Source organism: Panulirus ornatus, chromosome 42 (genome assembly GCF_036320965.1).
Source record: "Panulirus ornatus isolate Po-2019 chromosome 42, ASM3632096v1, whole genome shotgun sequence".
Classification (NCBI taxonomy): domain Eukaryota; kingdom Metazoa; phylum Arthropoda; class Malacostraca; order Decapoda; family Palinuridae; genus Panulirus; species Panulirus ornatus.
The window spans coordinates 28,451,710-28,473,584 of NC_092265.1; the positions used below are offsets into that span (position 1 = coordinate 28,451,710).

The 21,875-nt window shown below is 35.2% G+C and overlaps 4 non-coding genes across 4 annotated transcripts; 1 reads left to right on the plus strand and 3 right to left on the minus strand.

Moving 5' to 3' along the window:
* Nucleotides 1–703: 703 nt before the first annotated feature.
* On the minus strand, nucleotides 704–775 carry TRNAV-CAC (transfer RNA valine (anticodon CAC)). The gene has a single exon. It is a non-coding gene; the product is annotated as a tRNA-Val (tRNA).
* A 7,470-nt stretch (nucleotides 776–8,245) lies between these two features.
* Nucleotides 8,246–8,317, plus strand: TRNAM-CAU (transfer RNA methionine (anticodon CAU)). Its single transcript has one exon. It is a non-coding gene; the product is annotated as a tRNA-Met (tRNA).
* Nucleotides 8,318–13,794: 5,477 nt separating this feature from the next.
* TRNAA-GGC (transfer RNA alanine (anticodon GGC)) lies at nucleotides 13,795–13,866 on the minus strand. The gene has a single exon. It is a non-coding gene; the product is annotated as a tRNA-Ala (tRNA).
* An 842-nt stretch (nucleotides 13,867–14,708) lies between these two features.
* TRNAV-GAC (transfer RNA valine (anticodon GAC)) lies at nucleotides 14,709–14,780 on the minus strand. Its single transcript has one exon. It is a non-coding gene; the product is annotated as a tRNA-Val (tRNA).
* Between the last annotated feature and the right edge of the window lie 7,095 nt (nucleotides 14,781–21,875).

Below are 21,875 nucleotides of genomic sequence, written 5' to 3' on the forward strand. Positions count from 1 at the left end.
TATATATATATATATATATATATATATATATGAGACAAAATAATGAATCTCATAAATAACAAAAATGGAAGCGCCGGGGTTTGAACCCGGGTCCTCTCGCATGCCAAGCGAGCGCTCTACCACTGAGCTACGCCCCCAAGAACATATTTTGTGACATAGTATTATATAAAGCACTGAGATTACCACGGCAAAATACTGTTTGACCGACCGTTGCCGACTAGCCGGCAAAATAACCGCACCGTAAATCTCCATGTTGCTGTCGTGTTTTCCTCTCAATTTTCCAAGAAGAATTGAGTTTTACTTTTTTATTTTCGTTGCAATAGACTGGAACTAAGCAATAGACTGGAACTAAGCAATAGACTGGAACTAAGCAATAGACTGGAACTAAGCAATAGACTGGAACTAAGCTGACCTGGTATGAGGTCAGAGCCCTCATTATCATCCCTGCTAACTACCGGAAGCAGATTAAGTCGTTCCACAACCGATGTCCGGCCCATGTTAACTCTGATGTGCCCAGCAGTTGGAGGAGGATCGCCAGAAGCTTCTGGAAGATTTCAAGGACGTCTTGGTGGACCTGACCCTTTCAGATAAGGTCGAAAACCCCAATTTATTGTGAAGATCTTCACTATAACGTTGGACGAACATACTGAATGTTGCACACATGTGATGCGGACAAAATGAAAAAAGAAAAAGACAAAAAATATGTCTGGTGTGGGTCTCGAACCCACGACCTTGAGTGTGTGAGACTCACGCTCTACCACTGAGCTAACCAGACAATAGAAAAATACGTCTGTTTCTTCAATTTGAATTAATGAAAATCTTTGCGAGGCAGCGTTTAGAAAAGAGAGATGTCTTTGACGAAATTTACTTGCTTGGCTTATTCTTCTGTTCCTCATTATCGAAAGTAAACATACTGAAGGATATATATATATATATATATATATATATATATATATATATATATATATATATATATATATATATATATATATATATATATATATATATATTGGAAAGGATCACAATTTTGCGCGTGATCAAGTATATTCCTATGAGTCCACGGGGAAAATGAAACATGACAAGTTCCCAAGTGCACTTTCATGTAATAACCACATCATCAGGGGAGACACAAGAGAGAAATATAACAGTCAGTTGATATACAACGAAGAGACGTAGCTAGTACGCCATTTGGTAAACATGTGATTGTCCGAGACAGACAACAAGCGTATCATAAACTAATTATGTGGACAAGATGAATTCCTTACAAATTTTATCAACACTAAATTTATGCAATTTGTATAGACAATCACTTATATCAAGATTATAATTCTTTGTGCATTTAATGATAGAAGATTCAATGATATTTCTCGTGGTACTGGAGTTAGAGATTATAATGCCATCTCAGTTATTAACTCTAACTCCAGTACCACGAGAAATATCACTGAATCTTCTATTATTAAATACACAAAGAATTATAAACCTTAAGGAAACATGCAACATGGCGGTCAAACTATGAGATGCACAAATGAAGTTTATGAATGGAATATCAGTGAGACGAACTAGTTGATGAATGATGAATGAAAGTGTAATAAAGTCATGATGAATGAATGAAAGTGTAATAAAGTCATGATGAATGAATGAAAGTGTAATAAAGTCATGATGAATGAATGAAAGTGTAATAAAGTCATGATGAATGAATGAAAGTGTAATAAAGTCATGATGAATGAACGAAAGTGTAATAAAGTCATGATGAATGAATGAAAGTGTAATAAAGTCATGATGAATGAACGAAAGTGTAATAAAGTCATGATGAATGAATGAAAGTGTAATAAAGTCATGATGAATGAATGAAAGTGTAATAAAGTCATGATGATGAATGAAAGTGTAATAAAGTCATGATGAATGAATGAAAGTGTAATAAAGTCATGATGAATGAATGAAAGTGTAATAAAGTCATGATGAATGAATGAAAGTGTAATAAAGTCATGATGAATGAACGAAAGTGTAATAAAGTCATGATGAATGAATGAAAGTGTAATAAAGTCATGATGAATGAATGAAAGTGTAATAAAGTCATGATGAATGAATGAAAGTGTAATAAAGTCATGATGAATGAATGAAAGTGTAATAAAGTCATGATGAATGAACGAAAGTGTAATAAAGTCATGATGAATGAATGAAAGTGTAATAAAGTCATGATGAATGAATGAAAGTGTAATAAAGTCATGATGAATGAATGAAAGTGTAATAAAGTCATGATGAATGAATGAAAGTGTAATAAAGTCATGATGAATGAATGAAAGTGTAATAAAGTCATGATGAATGAATGAAAGTGTAATAAAGTCATGATGAATGAATGAAAGTGTAATAAAGTCATGATGAATGAATGAAAGTGTAATAAAGTCATGATGAATGAATGAAAGTGTAATAAAGTCATGATGAATGAATGAAAGTGTAATAAAGTCATGATGAATGAATGAAAGTGTAATAAAGTCATGATGAATGAATGAAAGTGTAATAAAGTCATGATGAATGAACGAAAGTGTAATAAAGTCATGATGAATGAATGAAAGTGTAATAAAGTCATGATGAATGAATGAAAGTGTAATAAAGTCATGATGAATGAATGAAAGTGTAATAAAGTCATGATGAATGAATGAAAGTGTAATAAAGTCATGATGAATGAACGAAAGTGTAATAAAGTCATGATGAATGAATGAAAGTGTAATAAAGTCATGATGAATGAATGAAAGTGTAATAAAGTCATGATGAATGAATGAAAGTGTAATAAAGTCACAGTTTAAAAGGACAAAATATGAATGGCAGCCAGGGAAGAGTGGCCCAGGTAAATGGAAGGGTTGAAAAGTTCGCGTTATGTGACGAATTTTGATAGATTTTGCAAGTTTCCTTTCCTATGATGGAACGTAAAAGTTTGTGCTTAGTTCTAGAGACAGAGTTCATAGGTTTATGTTTTAATGATGAACATCAAAGGATACCATTAATTTAACTGACTTTAGAAATGTTCAATTAAATGAAGCATTACATACACAAGCTGCTTTTTGGCGGAGTTAAAAATTCGCATTTTTTTGCTAATTCTAAAGTAGGTGTTAAATTGACGGACTTAAAAGTTCGAGTTTCAGCTTTAAACCTTGTGTTTGTATGACGTATCTTAGAGTACTTGTTAATATAATGCAAGTGGAAGGTTTACGTTTAAAAGATGGTGTTTAAATGTTAATTAACGAATGACAGTTAAATGGATAGATTTTAAGTTCGCGTTTACGTGGGCCACTTTAAGGTTAAGGTTCGTACGTACCAGGTTGACCAGATGGCGGTAGTGTGTAGACACAGCCATACCAGGTCGTATTTATCATCATTAAAGTCACCTTCCTTACTTACTTATGGCGGCGATGAAATTCACTGGTTCTTGATTCTGCACCAATTAACCTATCAGATAATGGTACAATGTTTGCCTGGTGTTGCATATATCACGTCTGTTGTTGAAACACAAGAATGCCAGGTGACTTTGGGAGTGGATGATAATGTAAAGATCAATATAAATGTGGGAAATCTTGAACCGCCATCACCAGACACAACACATGTTTGGATCTGGCGGGGGGAGGGACTTGCCTGTGACGTCACGATGCCCCGCCTCCAGCCTGGCGCCGCTCTGTGTGTGTGTGTGTGTGTGTGTGTGTGTGTGTGTGTGTGTTTACTATTTGTGCATTATGGGAGAGAGTTGGAAAAACTTATTTTTTCCTGAAAACATGTTGACTTATATTCATGTAATGGTTACGAAAACTAAACAATATACACCAAGATGAGTATAGGTTCAAAATACTGTTACAAGGACAGATCAAGACAAAATCATGGTTCGTGGAGTTTAATTCTTTTAACTCAGTGTAACACCGGTATGTGGTATATTTAGACCATATTGTCTTGTTATATTAGGAAGACGCAACTGTATTGAATGTTTTACCGCCATTAGTATTATAGTACCGTAATATCTATCCTAATTACATTATTACTATTACTATTATCACTATCATCATCATTATTATCATCATTATCATTATCATCATTATTATCATTATTATTATCATTATTGTCATTATTATTATCATTATCATTATTATTATTATTATTATTATTATTATTATTATTATTATAATCATTATTATCATCACCATTATTGGCATTATCATTATCATTATGTATCATTATTATCATCATCATTATTATTATTATTATCAATATTATTATCATTAGTATCATTGTTATCATTATTATAATCATTATGATTATTATTATCATTAAGTATAATATATCTGCTACTGAAGGATACAATATGCTGGTTATCAAGTGGGAAGTTAGATATGGTATGGATTGTCATTTAACTTGTAGGTTAGTAGGGAGTGTGTTGTGTACCTAACGTGTGTTGTTGGGCATTATAATCGTCCGATAATGATAATGATTAAATCTTATTTCCTGATCTTATCAGTTTTAAAACCAGATATATGAAATATCTTTCGTTGACCAGATTTTTATCTAGAGTTTAGTATGTACACGTGTGGTCTTAAGATTTAGTTGACTAAGTATTGGAATTCACTGGCAGGTGTGGTACACATTATCACCGAGCCTGAGTCTCAAAGATCAAGGTCATGGGTTCGAATCTCCAACACTCAGTATGTTCGTCCAACGTTATAGTAAAGATCTTGACGATGAATTAGGATTTTGACATTATCTGATTTCAAGCGTTTAGTGAGATAGTATTGAAGTGGAGGCCAAGTGGCTGAGGCCAAGGACCAGAGATGTCCAGAGAGTAGTGAAGATAATGATCATTGTCCTGCCCCATTAGGTCGGGTCAAATGGCACTTAGTGAAGTAGCGAGTTAGAGTCAAGAACAGAGGAACTATTTTGGGAGCAAGTGAGTGTGTGTGTCAGCAGTTATGATGTAAGAGACCAGGTATTAGTGATGGTGATTTAAATGCGAAGGTAAGTAATGTGGCAGTGGAGGGTATAACTGAGGCGCATGGAAATGGTGAACAACTTGTGTTGTGTGTGTGTAAAAGACTGGTGACCGGGAATACCTGGTTTGTAAAATGTGATATACACAAATATACGTATGTAAGTAGGAGAGATGGCCAGCGGGCATGACTGGATTACATGTTAATTGAAAGGCGTGTAAAAGAAAGACTTTTGGGTGTAAATGTGCTGAAAGGGGCTGTTGGAGGCGACAGTGGAGACGACAGTGAAGATCTGAAGAGGTTTTCGAAAGAGGAAACAATGTCGGGGAGAAGAGGTGGCGAGAGGAAGTGAACTTGGAAAAGAGACTTGTGTGAAGAAATACCAAGAGAGATTGAGTGCCACATACACTCTTACTGTGTAAATATCCCTTTCTATGAGATTACGTAAAGATGTTGATGAACAGAGGAGTTATGATATGACATGAAAAAGTTGGAGAATAAATGAAGGAAAGATTGAGATATACAGATGACTGGCGGACCGCCATGATGGTTGTCAATCTAGCCAGCTGGGTTATTATTTATAAGTTGTGTTTAGTTGTAGGTCCAAGTTTGTTGTCAGGATATAATGTTGACTGCCAGTGAGTACCTGGCTGGCGCGGGTGCCACAAGGCTGGGTCAAGTGTAGTGTAAGTGTGGTCTAGGGATGGTGTGTGTACCACTTGTAGATGATGGGCCGCATCATGACCTGCCGGTTATAACATCTTGACCAAGATCTTCTCCACCTGCTGCTGCTACACTTGCAACTCTCCTTTTCTAAGACCGTTTTTATGCTTCATGTAACTTTGTCTTTTTTGAATTATTCTAAAGCTATAGCTACAAAATCATCCTTACTATGTAGTTTCTGTGAAAATATATTCTGAAAGCACATCGGCTGTTGTCTTCCAGGCATTGCCCATCTGATACAATAACTGGTAGTAATCCAATTTCAGATGAGAGATATAGTTTTACTTCCCATAACTAATGGTGTTGTTCTTTAACAATATACTGTACTGACCTAAGTTTATACGTATTACAGTTGAGAAGTTGGTGATATTCCAGGTAAAGGTACAGATTACATCAGTAAACATACCGCTTACATAACTAACCCTGCCTGCCACCTGTGAGAGAAAGAAACTCTCATGATCTTAATGTGTTCATTTGGAAGGATTCTAATGCCTGGTATCAAGGAAATGATATGCATACTGTAATACAGTGATCAATATTGTAGGTCATAATGTAAGTGGTGTGTGACTAACTATAGCTGTAATATTACCTGTTCATTCTTGCTACTAACACATGACACCAAGTTGCCTGTTAGTCTTATTACGTACATTAAAACACTGTTGTCTTGGCTTTACATCTCTACTAATGATGACACCTAAATCCTTCTCCTGCCTTGATTGTTTTATTTCCACAAATTAAGATGATACTGTAGTTTGCCTGCTATGTGTACACAGTGTAAACATATGTCTACGGTGAATATCACTGGCCATTGTGCACTGACGTTGTTCAGCAATGTAGACCCAGAAGAGAACCTTAGACAGCATTACGGTATTTTGTGATGGACGAAAACTTGACTCAATACAAGAAAAATAATTACACCTTTACTGAGTCTGAGAACCTATCATTGATTGTCATAGAATCCAGATGTAAAATGTATATTGCTACCGGATTTCTATAGAAAGTACGTGGGACATTGTATTTAAGCAAGTTATCTAATACGATAATGAATAAAATCCCATAACTTTTCTGGAGCACAGGGTACAGAAATGTATGTAACGTGAAACCGATAAAATTAACATATGTAACACAACGATTTCTATTTTGCAGATAACATGAATGTTTTACATGTAGAAATCAGTAATATCTTCAACAACCAAAAATAATACCATCAAATTTTATATTACAAGGTTTTCATCCGGCTTTTACTCATTAAAACGATATTGCCTACAGAAAAGTAATATAGTTATTATCAGCACAAGGTTTACAGAAGTTATGAGTTTATATTCTTCAAAACTTTAGTACGATCCTTTATGTATACTTTGAAAAATAGACCTGTTTATTTTACTGTGATGAACACTAATGAAAAAACTATCCGCGTGTTACTTAGAAATTATATTTATGAATTAAACTAAAGTATTTTTCAGTGAAAATGTATACTGATATAAAAAAAACAAACAATCAAGTTTGATAAACTAGAGTTCATTAAATGACAAATAAAGAATATGATATGTGAATTTCAACAATTTTATTAACATCACAAAACCAAATACATAACCCAAACAATATACATCATCAAAAGTTATAAAAAAGCCCTCTCATGACGTAAGCACTTACAGTATCGGCGGAATCCGGTAACACCTCTTGAATATCATGTGGAAGACAGAGTAGAGTGGCTAGGCTCAGAAGCATGTTCTCCACTTCAACTGACTAATGATATGTTAAGACAACACAAACCACATACATCGATTGTGAGGATGGAATCAGGGATGAAACATCTATAACTAGAAAGGTTAAAGATACAAAGATGGTGAAATACCTTTACCCGGGATCAGTAGCACCTGTGGCAATGGACACACCTTTGTAATGCTTGATCACTTACAACTGATCAACTAAATACGAAAGTCTTAGGTATTATCCTTCAGGAAAACTTTTTAAAAGTATTCATAAAACACATATATATGTTAGATATACACTATCTCTAGAATATATCTTTACCTGGGACGTGTGACACCTGTGTGGATAGACACAACTTTGTAATACATGATCTATTACACGAAATGAACTTCAGTAACGAAGAGTTATACAACGCGTCGTTGGGAACATTAATCAAATACCTATACAGAATTCTTATGTTAGATAAAAGACATTTCTTGATAGTAAACATAAGAAATGATGATGAAAGATCAGGGACGTAGATGTAGATATTTTGTTCAAAGATAGAATACTCCTGCCTTAAACTAACTCCTTGTATTGCATTTTCACTTAGATACCCACATGACAATGTGTTCTGTTCTTTAAAATCAAATTCTTATGTTTCTAACATGTTTTTATTATATCTTATATAATCTTAAGGATTCAGGCTTAAAGATCTTGGTTATGAACAACCATTATAATGCAACACAATACATATTTATCATAAACTAATAATCTATCACAATAACCATTATGTTTGTACCAGATTCTTTAAGTCCTCAGTCACGTTTGTTAATATATAAGAGATTTTTCCGCCACTGACAAGTGGCTCCGTGGTGTAGTGGTTAGCACATCTGCCTCATAAACAGTTGGTCCGGGTTCGATTCCCGGCGGGGCCTTTGTTTTCAGTATTTTTTTGTGATCGTAAATACTCGTAGGTAGGCTCTCTCTCTCTCTCTCTCTCTCTCTCTCTCTCTCTCTCTCTCTCTCTCTCTCTCTCTCTATCAGCCGACAGGTAAGTTGAAGAAATCTGGAATTCATCCTTTAGAAATCTGGTATACGAAGAGAGGCCATAATGATTGGATCTCTTCTCCCTTAAGACACGTTGACTTCGCAGCGACTTAATCCAAGTGTTCAAAATTCTGAATAAGTTCAATAAAGTAAACCTCGAGCATCTTTTCGAAATACAAGAAAATGCGGTTACCAGGACAAATGGAATAAAACTCAAAGCTAAATGATGTAGTACGGACGTGGGATAAAGTTTCTTTTCCTATAGGTGTGGTTTAACACTGGAATAAGTTACCGTCAGACGTAGTGAATGCTAAAACCATAAATACTTCCAAAATTCGTTTAGAAAAATGTCTTATAAAGTCAGGTATACTTTGAGGAAAATGCCAGAAATAAACGGATAAACGACAGCGATAACGGGGTTAATAGAAGGCTAATGTGCAGAATAAAGTTATCTAATTTGTATAGACCATCACTAATGATAGGATTATAATTCTTTGTGTATTTAATGATAGAAGATCCAATGATATTTCTAGTGGTAATAGAGCTGAAGTAATCTTCTATTATTAAATACACAAAGAATTATAATCTCAATATCAGTGATGGTCTGTACAAATTAGATAACTTTAGTGTTGATAAAATTTGTAAAATGATAAGTTTATGATACGCTCGTTCTCTGTCTTGGTCAATCACATGTTTACCAAATGGCGTCCTAGCTACGTCTCTTCGATGTATATCAACTGACTGTTATGTTTCTCTCTTTTGTCTCCCTGATGGTGTGAGTTTTACACGAAAGTGCACTCGGGAACTTATCGTGTTTCATTTTCCCCGTGGACTTATAGCAATATCTTGATGACGCGCAAAATTGTGATCCTTTCCAATATATATATATATATATATATATATATATATATATATATATATATATATATATATATATATATATATATATATATATTCCTACGAGTCCACGGGGAAAATGAAACATGAAAAGTTCCCAAGTGCACTTTCGTGTAATAATCACATCATCATGGGAGACACAAGAGAGGAATATAACAGTCAGTTGATATACATTGAAGAGAAGTTAGGACGCCATTTGGTAAACATAGACACACACACACACACACACACACACATATATATATATATACATATATATATATATATATATATATATATATATATATATATATATATATATATATATATATATATATATATATATATATACATATTTTTTTTTTTTTCATACTATTCACCATTTCCCGCGACAGCGAGGTAGCGTTAAGAACAGAGGACTGGGCCTTTGAGGGAATATCCTCACCTGGTCCCCTTCTCTGTTCCCTCTCTTGGAAAATTAAAAAAGAAAAAATAACGAGAGGGGAGGATTTCCAGCCCCCCGCTCCCTTCCCTTTTAGTCGCCTTCTACGACACGCAGGGAATACGTGGGAAGTATTCTTTCTCCCCTATCCCCAGGGGTAATATATGTATATATATATATATATATATATATATATATATATATATATATATATATATATATATATATATATATATATATATATATATATATATATATATATATATATATATATATATATATATATATATATATATAAACATATATATATATATGTATATATTGAAATGATGATAATTTAACTGTCATGTTGAGATGAGTAATAATGGATATATGAGCAGACATTGGTAGGTTTTCTGTATATGCTAAACTTAAACTTGTTTCCTTGTCTATGGATCATGCAATCTAAAAATGGTAACATACCATTATTTTCATTTTCTACAGCAGATTTGATGGAAGGTACTAAATTGTTAAGTAAGGGGAGAAATATTTGTAAATTTTCATTTGTTGGCCAAACACAAAGAACATCATCTACAAACCTAAACCAAATTGCATTAGAAGGTAAAATATCCTTTAGTAATTTTGTTTCAAAAAATTCCATATAAAGATTACTTAGTGCAGGTGAAAGAGGGTTACCCATTGCCATACCAAATTTTTGAGCAAAATAATCTCTTTTGAATTGAAATACACAATCTTTTATACATGATTTTATCAGATCAATGAAAACAATCTTTGAAACAGGTAAGTGAATATCATCCAAGACATCAAATAAGTATTCTAAAAGGTCATCAACTGGAACTTTTGTGAAAAGTGAGGAAACATCGAAGCTGACTAGTTTGAAATCAAAATTAGCATTGATATTGTTTAGCTTGTTGACTAAATGTATATTGTTCCTGATATTAGAATTTGACACCTTACCCACTAAATGGTTCGATAAAGAAACTAACCATTTTGACAATCTATATGTGATGGAGCCTACTGAACTCACTATAGGTCTTGCTGGAAAATTCTGTTTATGTGTTTTGATAAGTCCATACATATATGGGCATGAAGGGGACAAAGATGACAAACTTTGATAAGAAAACCATTAACTTTCAACAGCACCTTCATTTCTTTATTGAAATGGGAATTAACTGCTTCTAAGGGATTTTTTTTACTGAGTTTAGAATATGTTGTGTCATCATTTAAAAGAAAATTCAATTTAGATAAATAGTTACTTTGCCTAAAATCGTAACAGTGTTAGCCTTATCTGCTTTAGTAATATTTATATCCTTGCCTTCTTTTAAGGTGTTAATAGCTCTTATAAATCTTTTAGGGGAACTAGATTTCACTGGTTTTGTCAAACCGGTATACACTAGATCTTACAGTTATTAATTTCATCACTACTTGAATTACTGTATTTCTCTAAATTACAAAAAGACTATGTGACATCTACACAGATGGCTTCCCTGTTAGAGCACACAAAACTTAATCCATAGCCTAATGCACACAAGGAATCTTTATCTAGTTGTTTATCAGACAGGTTTATCACAAAAGAAGGGTTTGTCTTCTTAGTCCAGTCGCTGTTATTAATAAGATGGTCCAACTTACAATTTAGTGTCATTTTGTAGCCTATTGCTTTCATTCCTTAATCTATCATAGCTATAGTCCAACATCCGGTTCTTCCAATATGTCGGTATTGCCATTTGAAAGGCAAGTTTCTTCTCTCTTGTAATGCGAAAAGTCTCCTCCATTGCAAGTTTCTTTAATTCAATGTGTTTCTTTAAAATGACGTTTTGGAATTGGTGAAATGGTCGACCAGACAGCTGCAACAATCGTTGAGGTAGGACACATCTTGGCATCACTTATTCATCAAGGCATTTCCTTTCCTATATATATATATATATATATATATATATATATATATATATATATATATATATATATATATATATATATATATATATATATATATATTCTTTCATACTATTTGCCATTTCCCGCGTTAGCGAGGTAGCGTTAAGAACAGAGAACTGGGCCTTATAGGGATTATCCTCACCTGACCCCATTCTCTGTTCCTTCTTTTGGAAAATTAAAAAAAAAACAAGAGAGGGGAGGATTTCCAGCCACCCGCTCCCTCCCCTTTTAGTCGCCTTCTACGACACGCAGGGAATACGTGGGAAGTATTTTTTCTCCCCTATCCCCAGGGATAATACATATATATATATATATATATATATATATATATATATATATATATATATATATGTGTGTGTGTGTGTGTGTGTGTGTGTGTGTGTGTGTGCACGGATAAACTTTAAGGCTAACCGGGGTGTACTGGTGATGCCTTTGACCTAAAACATAAGTTCAATTGAGCCCGTAGGCCGACCTTGCACGTAGCCTGAATCCTTTTGTGTTCACTATAATCTTCTTTACTATATCTCCTCTCCTTAATCCCTTTATCTTCTCTATGCAAGGCCTATTATAATCTTCACTACAACCTCATCTTCATATAACCTTATCTTGACTTAGGTGGTTTCAGGGAAGGCTTTAGATTTTTCCGCTCACACAAACAACGTACTTACACGGGGCTCCACGAGTGTAAACCTTCCTCCTAATACAGTGGAAATAGATGATTACACACACCTACACACACCACCACCACTAATAATACACAGAGAAATAGCCTTTTCGGTCGGCTTTGGATCCGTCCTTGAACGTAGTTTCGAGGATTTGGGGGATCAGGTCAATAAGGTTAAGTTCACTACAACCTCATATTCACTAACGTGTATCTTCATTACTAGTATATTTTCACTAAATAATATCTTCACTATACCCTCTTCTTCTCTACACTGTTATTTCTACCATACCATCATCAATGCACTCCCTAATGTTCACTAAGAATAGTTCTTATCTTCACTACATAATCATTTTGAACAAACTTCACTCTTTACTAGCCCTTATCTCTACTACATTCGTATCTTCACTACATTCTTTTCTTCACCACAACCTATCTTGACAATATCCTTATCATCACTATGCTCTTCCTCGCTACACTCTCATCTTAACATCATCCTTCTGTTTACCGAACTTAGTTCAAAGTCTGACTTGAACGTAGCTTTGGAAAGTTTGTGTTCCTCATTGTGTTACCTCCTTATTATCATTGTAAAGGCAATTGTCACCACTCCCCAACTAAACCCTCATCGTCACTACACTCTCATCATCATCATTACTTCTTGATGTTCAATACAAAATCTCAACATATGTATTTATCTTCACTACAGAATAACTTTCATTGCACCTTAATCTTCATTACTCCTTGTTTCAGCTACATTCGTATCTTCCATTCATTCTTATATCTTATATTAGTTACATCTTTGCAATATCTTTATATCTTCTCTGTTCCGTCTTTTGGAAAATTGAGAATGAGAGGGAAGGATTTCCAGCCTCCCGCTCCCTCCCCTTTTAGTCGCCTTGTACGACACGCAGGGAATACGTGGCAAGTATTCTTTCTTCCCTATCACCAGGGATAACAGCACCTGGTGTTCCCAGACGGTCACCCATCCAAGTACTAACCAGACCCAACGTTGCTTAACTTCCCTGATCGGACGATATATGCATATATATATATATATATATATATACATATATATATATATTTTTTTTTTTTTTTTTTCAAACTATTCGCCATTTCCCGCATTAGCGAGGTAGCGTTAAGAACAGAGGACTGGGCCTTGAGGGAATACCCTCACCTGGCCCAATTCTCTGTTCCCTCTTTTGGAAAATTAAAAAAAAAACGAGAGGGGAGGATTTCCAGCCCCCCGCTCCCTCCCCTTTTAGTCGCCTTCTACGACACGCAGGGAATACGTGGGAAGTATTCTTTCTCCCCTATCCCCAGGGATATATATATATATATATATATATATATATATATATATATATATATATATATATATATATATATATATATATATATATATATACATATATATACAAGACTGAAAAACAATGAATTTCCCAAATAAAAAATGGAGGCGCCGGGGTTTGAACCCGGGTCCTCTCGCATGCCAAGCGAGTGCTCTACCACTGAGCTACGCCCCCAAGAACATATTTTGGGACTTAGTATTATATAAAGCACTGAGATTACCACGGCAAAATACTGTTTGACCGACCGTTGCCGACTAGCCGGCAAAATAACCACAGTGTAAATCTCCATGTTGCTGTCGTGTTTTCCTCTCAATTTTCCAGGAAGAATTGAGTTTTACTTTTTTATTTTCGTTGCAATAGACTGGAACTAAGCAATAGACTGGAACTAAGCAATAGACTGGAACTAAGCAATAGACTGGAACTAAGCAATAGACTGGAACTAAACAATAGACTGGAACTAAGCAATAGACTGGAACTAAACAATAGACTGGAACTAAGCAATAGACTGGAACTAAACAATAGACTGGAACTAAACAATAGACTGGAACTAAAAAATAGACTGGAACTAAGCAATAGACTGGAACTAAGCAATAGACTGGAACTAAAAAATAGACTGGAACTAAGCAACAGACTGGAACTAAACTATAGACTGGAACTAAACAATAGACTGGAACTAAGCAATAGACTGGAACTAAGTAATAGACTGGAACTAAAGAATAGACTGGAACTAAGCTGACCTGGTATGAGGTCAGAGCCCTCATTATCATCCCTGCTAACTACCGTTCGTTCCACAACCGATGTCTGGCCCATGTTAACTCTGATGTGCCCAGCAGTTGGAGGAGGATCGCCAGAAGCTTCTGGAAGATTTCAAGGACGTCTTGGTGGACCTGACCCTTTCAGATAAGGTCGAAAACCCCAATTTATTGTGAAGATCTTCACTATAACGTTGGACGAACATACTGAATGTTGCACACATGTGATGCGGACAAAATGAAAAAAGAAAAAGACAAAAACTATGTCTGGTGTGGGTCTCGAACCCACGACCTTGAGTGTGTCAGACTCACGCTCTACCACTGAGCTAACCAGACAATAGAAAATTACATCTGTTTCTTCAATTTGAATTAATGAAAATCTTTGCGAGGCAGCGTTTAGAAAAGAGAGATGTCTTTGACGAAATTTACTTGCTTGGCTTATACTTCTGTTCCTCATTATCGAAAGTAAACATACTGAAGGATATATATATATATATATATATATATATATATATATATATATATATATATATATATATATATATATATATATATATATATATATACATACATATATATATATATATTTATATATATATATATATATATATATATATATATATATATATATATATATATATATATATATTTATATATATATATATATATATATATATATATATATATATATATATATATATATATATATATATATATATATATATATATATATATATATATATATATATATATGTTGATCCCTGGGGATAGGGGAGAAAGAATACTTCCCACGTATTCCCTGCGTGTCGTAGAAGGCGACTAAAAGGGGAGGGAGCGGGGGGCTGGAAATCCTCCCCTCTCATTATTTTTTTTTAATTTTCCAAAAGAAAGAACAGAGATGGGGGCCAGGTGAGGATATTCCCTCAAGGGCCCAGTGCTCTGTTCTTAACGCTACCTCGCTAACGCGGGAAATGGCGAATAGTTTGAAAGAAAGAAATATATATATATATATATATATATATATATATATATATATATATATATATATAGATAGATAGATAGATAGATAGATAGATAGATAGATAGATAGATAGATATTGATATATATATTGGAAAGGATCACAATTTTGCGCTTGATCAAGTATATTCCTATGGATTTCTGTAGAAAGTACGTGGGACATTCATTTTAAGCAAATTATTTTATACAATAAGAAATAAAATCCCATAACTTTTCTGGAGCACAGGGTACCGAAATGTATGTAACATGAAACCGGTAGAATTAACATATCTAACATAAAGATTTCTATTTTGCAGATAACATAAATGTTTTACATGTAGAAATCAGTAATATCTTGAACAACCTAAACATAATACCATCAAATTTTATATTACAAGTTTTTTTTCCTGGTTTTACGCATTAAAACGATATTGTTTACAGAAACGTAATGTAGTTATTATCAGCACAAGGTTTAGAAGGTCTTAAACAAGTTATGAGTTTATATTCTTCAAAACTTTAGTAAAGTCCATTAAGTATACTTTGAAAAAGAGACTTGTTTTTTTTGCTTTTGTGAACACTAATGAGAAAATCATCAATGTTTTTCTTTTAAATGTTCAATACGAATCAAATCAAAGTATCTTTCAGAGAAAATGTATGTCATAATCAGCAAGACACAAACAATTAAGTCTGGTTAACTAAAGATCATTAAATAACAAATAAAGAATATGATATGCGAATTTCAACAATCTCATTAATATCACAAATTCAATTATGTTACACAAAATTTTCAAGTCATCAAAAGTAATAAAAGGAAAAGATGTCCGGAAGTAACTTGTTACTCTCAGCGTAAACACATATAGGCGGAATCCGGTAACACCTCTTAGATAGCATATGGAAGAAAGAGTAGAGTGGCTAGGCTCAGAAGAATGTTCTCCACTTCAACTGATTAATGATATGTTAAGGATAAAGACAATACAAACCACATACATCGATTGTGAGGGTGGAATCATGGATGAAACATCTATAACTAGAAAGGTTAAAGATACAAAGATGGTGAAATACCTTTACCCGGGATCAGTAGCACCTGTGGCAATGGACACAGCTTTGTAATGCTTGATCACTTACAACTGATCAACTTTAATACGAAAGTCTTAGGTATTGTCCCTCAAGAAAACTTTTTACACATATCTATAAAACACATATATATGTTAGATATACACTATCTCTAGAATATATCTTTACCTGGGACGTGTAACACTTGTGTGGATAGACACAGCTTTGTAATGCATGATCCATTACACGAAATGAACTTCACTAACGAAGAGTTATACAACGCGTCGTTGAAGAATATTAATCAAATACCTATAAAGAATTTTTATGTTAGATAAAAGACATTTCTTGATAGTAAATATGAGATATGATGATGAAAGATAAGAAACGTAGAGGTAAATATTTTGTTAAAAGATGAAATACTCCTGCCTTAAACTAGCTCCTTGTGTTGCTTTTTCACTTAGGTACCCACATGATAATGCATTCTGTTCTTTATAATCATAAATTTTTATGTTTCTAACGCGTTTTTATAATTTCTTATATAATCTTAAGGATTCTGGCTTAAAGATCTTGGTTCTTAACAACCATTATAATGCAACACAAAATACATTTATCTTAAACAAATCATTTATCACAGTGATCATCATGTTTGTACCAGATTCTTTAAGTCCTCAGTCGGGTTTGTTAATATATAAGAGATATTTCCGCCACTGAAAAGTGGCTCCGTGGTGTAGTGGTTAGCACATCTGCCTCATAAACAGTTGGTCTGGGTTCGATTCCCGGCGGGGCCTTTGTTTTCAGTATTTTTTGTGATCGTAAATACTCGTAGGTAGGTTCTCTCTCTCTCTCTCTCTCTCTCTCTCTCTCTCTCTCCTCTCTCTCTCTCTCTCTCTCTCTCTCTCTCTCTCTCTCTCTCTCTCTCTCTCTCTCTCTCTCTCTCTCTCTCTCTCTCTCTCTATCAGCCAAGAGGCAAGTTGATATGTGCTGGGTGGGTGGGTGGGTGGAGTGCAGAGTGGCTCGCCGTCATATGGCAAGAACTTCATCGCTCTCACTCAGTCACGCAATCTACATTCATAGTGGCTGGCCGGGGGGGGGGGGGGGGGGGAGAGAGAGAGAGAGAGAGAGAGAGAGAGAGAGAGAGAGAGAGAGAGAGAGAGAGAGAGAGAGAGAGAGAGAGAGAGAGAGAGAGAGTTCTTGTTTATGGGTTCATCTGACGAGATTTTACCAAAAGGCAGGGCACGCGCGTAACGCTTTCCGCAGAGAAATATTTTGTCTCGAAGATCCAAGTGGTGGGAGTAAGGTGTTGTGATGCGTTATGTCTGGGAAGGAGAGGTTGTATGTTTGTGGAGTAAGAACCAGCAGACAACGTCTGGGTTAGACAGGAAGGTAAGAAAGCTGCCTGAGTCAGAGGAGTGGTAATTAACAGCCACTAAAATGCCACGTGGTACCTGGAAACTGTAGTGACGTAAGTGACAAGGGGCCTGCATGGGTCTGCTGGTGGTGGGGGGGTTGTCGTCAGAGACCAAATATAACTGTTGATGTTGCATGACATTAAGATGAGGCTGTTGTGTGGTGTGGCGGGAAAGGTAGTATAATATTGGAAGCAGGTAATGTGGCATCGTACTCAGGCATGAAGCTCTGAAAGATCTTTGTGGCTGAACACGACGGTGCGACTTTCAGGTACTATGACGGCCTGAACTTTGACTTTGTCATTAAGGTTATACATGCATGTATGTACGTAATTGTAAATATGTTTTCCTTTGTCATTATGTGTTTACAATATACATTTGACCGGCTGGTGATCCCAATGGTGTCTGTGCTAAGGCCTGGCGTAAACATTTGGACATACAAGCATAAAAGAAAGTTCTGGAGGCAAGTGTAGAGAAGGAAATTCTTGTGAATATTTCATGTGTGCTTCCATCATGCAGACCACAATGTTGTTGGGTCAGGCTGGAGGTTTGAAGTGACAGAGGAGAGACTGGACTTGATGACTTGAGTAAGTGAACGAGAGACTGACCTGGTACCATGATTGAGATATTAATATGTAATTACTTATCTTTCTCTTCCCCTGAAGAAATGTTTCTCCATTGTAAGGCGCCAGTGTTTAGAATTTACATATTTGACTTGCCTGCCAGTTTGCATCTATATAGACTTCATATTTAAGTTGAAGAGGGTAATCAATACACTTGCACTCTCAGCCACCGACTCTCGCTCCACTTACAAGAAGGTGGAATCAAACATCATCATGAACAAAAGCATGGAACGAGACTAACGAGGGAGATTATAATGAATAACATCAAAATCATTACTAGTTGTAGTGATCGCAGGAGACTACAGAGATTAGAAGCTATTCACATAAGAGAGGAAGCCCCTGTCATCAACATCCAGACAAACATGACCACAGCCTTATAGCTCTATGATGGTCCGCCAATAGGACGTAGAGCTGATAATGCCTTGTCAAATTCCCGATTGCTCAGATGTGATTAATTACTGTGTTGTTACAAATATTCCATTATACAAAGGAATGTAAAGGTATCCATACAGCAGTGGACCACTGGGTCACTTCGAGGCTGATGGTGATAGTGGAAGATATCAGGAACTCACACATTAGTGTAGTGGAAGATATCAGGAACTCACACATTAGTGTAGTGGAAGATATCAGGAACTCACACATTAGTGTAGTGGAAGATATCAGGAACTCACACATTAGTGTAGTGGAAGATATCAGGAACTCACACATTAGTGTAGTGGAAGATATCAGGAACTCACACATTACTGTAGTGGAAGATATCAGGAACTCACACATTAGTGTAGTGGAAGATATCAGGAACTCACACATTAGTGTAGTGGCAGATATCAGGAACTCACACATTAGTGTAGTGGAAGATATCAGGAACTCACACATTAGTGTAGTGGAAGATATCAGGAACTCACACATTAGTGTAGTGGAAGACATACAGATAATCTAAAGATAAACCTGTATATTGTCAGTGTGACTAATGATGAGTCACAAATAATGTTAGTCTTGAACTTGAAGGGAAATATTTATCAAGTTTATTGTGAAACGTATTTATAATGCTGCTTCCAACCACTCTAACTGGTACATTATTCCATGTTAACAATCATATTGAAGATAAAATACTTCACCTCATCTGAGGTCAAACGTTTGCCCACCAGTTTGTGTTCATTACTACGAGTGACATCAGATGTGACGTCATTAGTAGATAGATATCTATACCTCATAGTGATTTTTGTTGGTAATACAGACAGTTAGTTTCGCTCTATTTCCAATGAACGTAACTTTAAAGTAAAGTACACACGGTAAAAAAGTATCTTCCCGGATGTGTCCGATGAATGTAGAAATGATCAACACGACTCGTGTTGTCTGGGTAGGGTTGGTGAGTGTGAATGTGGACATGTTTCCTCATAATTATGGCAACTCATCTTTATTCTTAATTCCGTCATAATATGAATTCAATATACAATTCAATATTACAATTTGTCCCTGTATTGGCACGGGGTCTTATCATACGATCATGATGAAATTGGTTCATAGTTAGACCTGCCAAGTCTCCTCAAATATGGAATGTTTCTAATTGTTGGATTCACCAGGTCTCCATATGACTGGTCTGTCCCATGACAGGTCGCTAGGTCTATGCTTGGTACGGGCCCTCACCTCAACCCGGCTCTTTATCTGATCTTGACTAACAGGTAGTTTGTTGTTAGGGAGGCTGGCTGCCTGGCTGGCACAGGGCTTTACAATATGACGGATCTCTTTGTACCAGGTAAACATACATGTGTATTATTGGAGTGATCAGAATATCTCCTTTATGACCAAACAATTTAATGGTAGTATTTCGTATAGGGTCAATGTAATGTTGGTATATTTGAAAACATATGAACAGTCATAAAGCCTGAATCCATAGTATATGTCAAACATTAAAGTTATATACATGTTGACTTTTATCATTACCAGTACAACATTGGTGAACTAATGGTCTTCAACCGGTATGCACAACCTCAACAATCAGGAGTTGTTCATTATTTCTGTTATACATATAAAGACTCAGGTACGTCACCTAAGGTAATGATTGGTATTTTCTTTAGAAGGATAACTTAAATTTGGAATAAAATGATGATAAATTAAGAACCATATGTATATATGTAAACGTGTAGATATATGTATCTACTTAAGTCAGACGAATGTATTATATACTTAAGAATGTGACTGACAACTTATAGAATAAGGTACAAACATTATGGTTAATGTGATAAATGATTTATAATAAATATGTACAGTGTTGCATTTAAATGGTTCTTAAGAACCAAGGCCTTTTAGCCAGTAAAGATGATAAGAAATTGAAAAAGGTGTTGAAAGCATAACAATCATAAGCCCCAGAATATATTATCCTCTGGATATGTAAAATAAAATCCAACGCAAAATAACTAGGTTAAAACAGTATTCATTCAGCATTTAAGAAAATATGTACTTTGACTCTCCTTATCTCCAATCATTATTTCTTATGTTTACTTTCAACAAATGTCTCGTATATCATATAAAAATTTGTTATAGGTATTAGGTGAATATTGTCCAGCGACGCGTTGTATAACTCTCTGTTGTCAAAGTTCACCGGTGGAGTAGATCATATATTACAAAGCTGTGTCTATCCACACAGATGTTACACGTCCCAGGTTAAGATATTTCCTTGATATGGCGTTTATCTAACATAGATATGTCTTCTATAAAGATCTGTAAACACGTTCTCCTGCGGGTCGATACCTAACGCTTTCGTATTAATCATTTGTAAGTGACCAAGCATTACAAAGCTGTGTCACTTCCCACACTCGGTTTCATTAATCATTCAAACTATATTTGTTTCATCATTGATTTGAACCTTACAATAGATATTTATGTTTGTAATTTTCTTGATCATATCATTAGTCAGTTGAAGTGCACAATACGCTTGTCAACCTGGCCAGTCTACTGTTTTGGTCATGAGATATTATTCACAAGGTGTAACAGGACTCCATCCGTCAGCTGTGTCACCACCAGTGACAAGTCATCCTTAGCAAGGCTGTGTCATCCTCAAAGGACGGAGAGAAATAGTACAGTCTCGTCGGAAATGTTCTTGCTTAAAGATGTCTACCTTCCTCTGCTCCTGTGTAGAGTGCAGCAGCCACGAAGGTGTAGGAGCGCCATCAAAGGTGTGCTGGTGATGTGTGGTAATAATAATAATACTGTTCACACCATCAACAATAACCATTTCTCAGGTTTGTCTGTCCTACTTGTCGTCGCTGTACGTAACTCTGTCATTGCATATGTCTTCCTTGAACGTACACCTTCCTATATTTCACTGTCCCAACTATTTGGACAATAATACGTT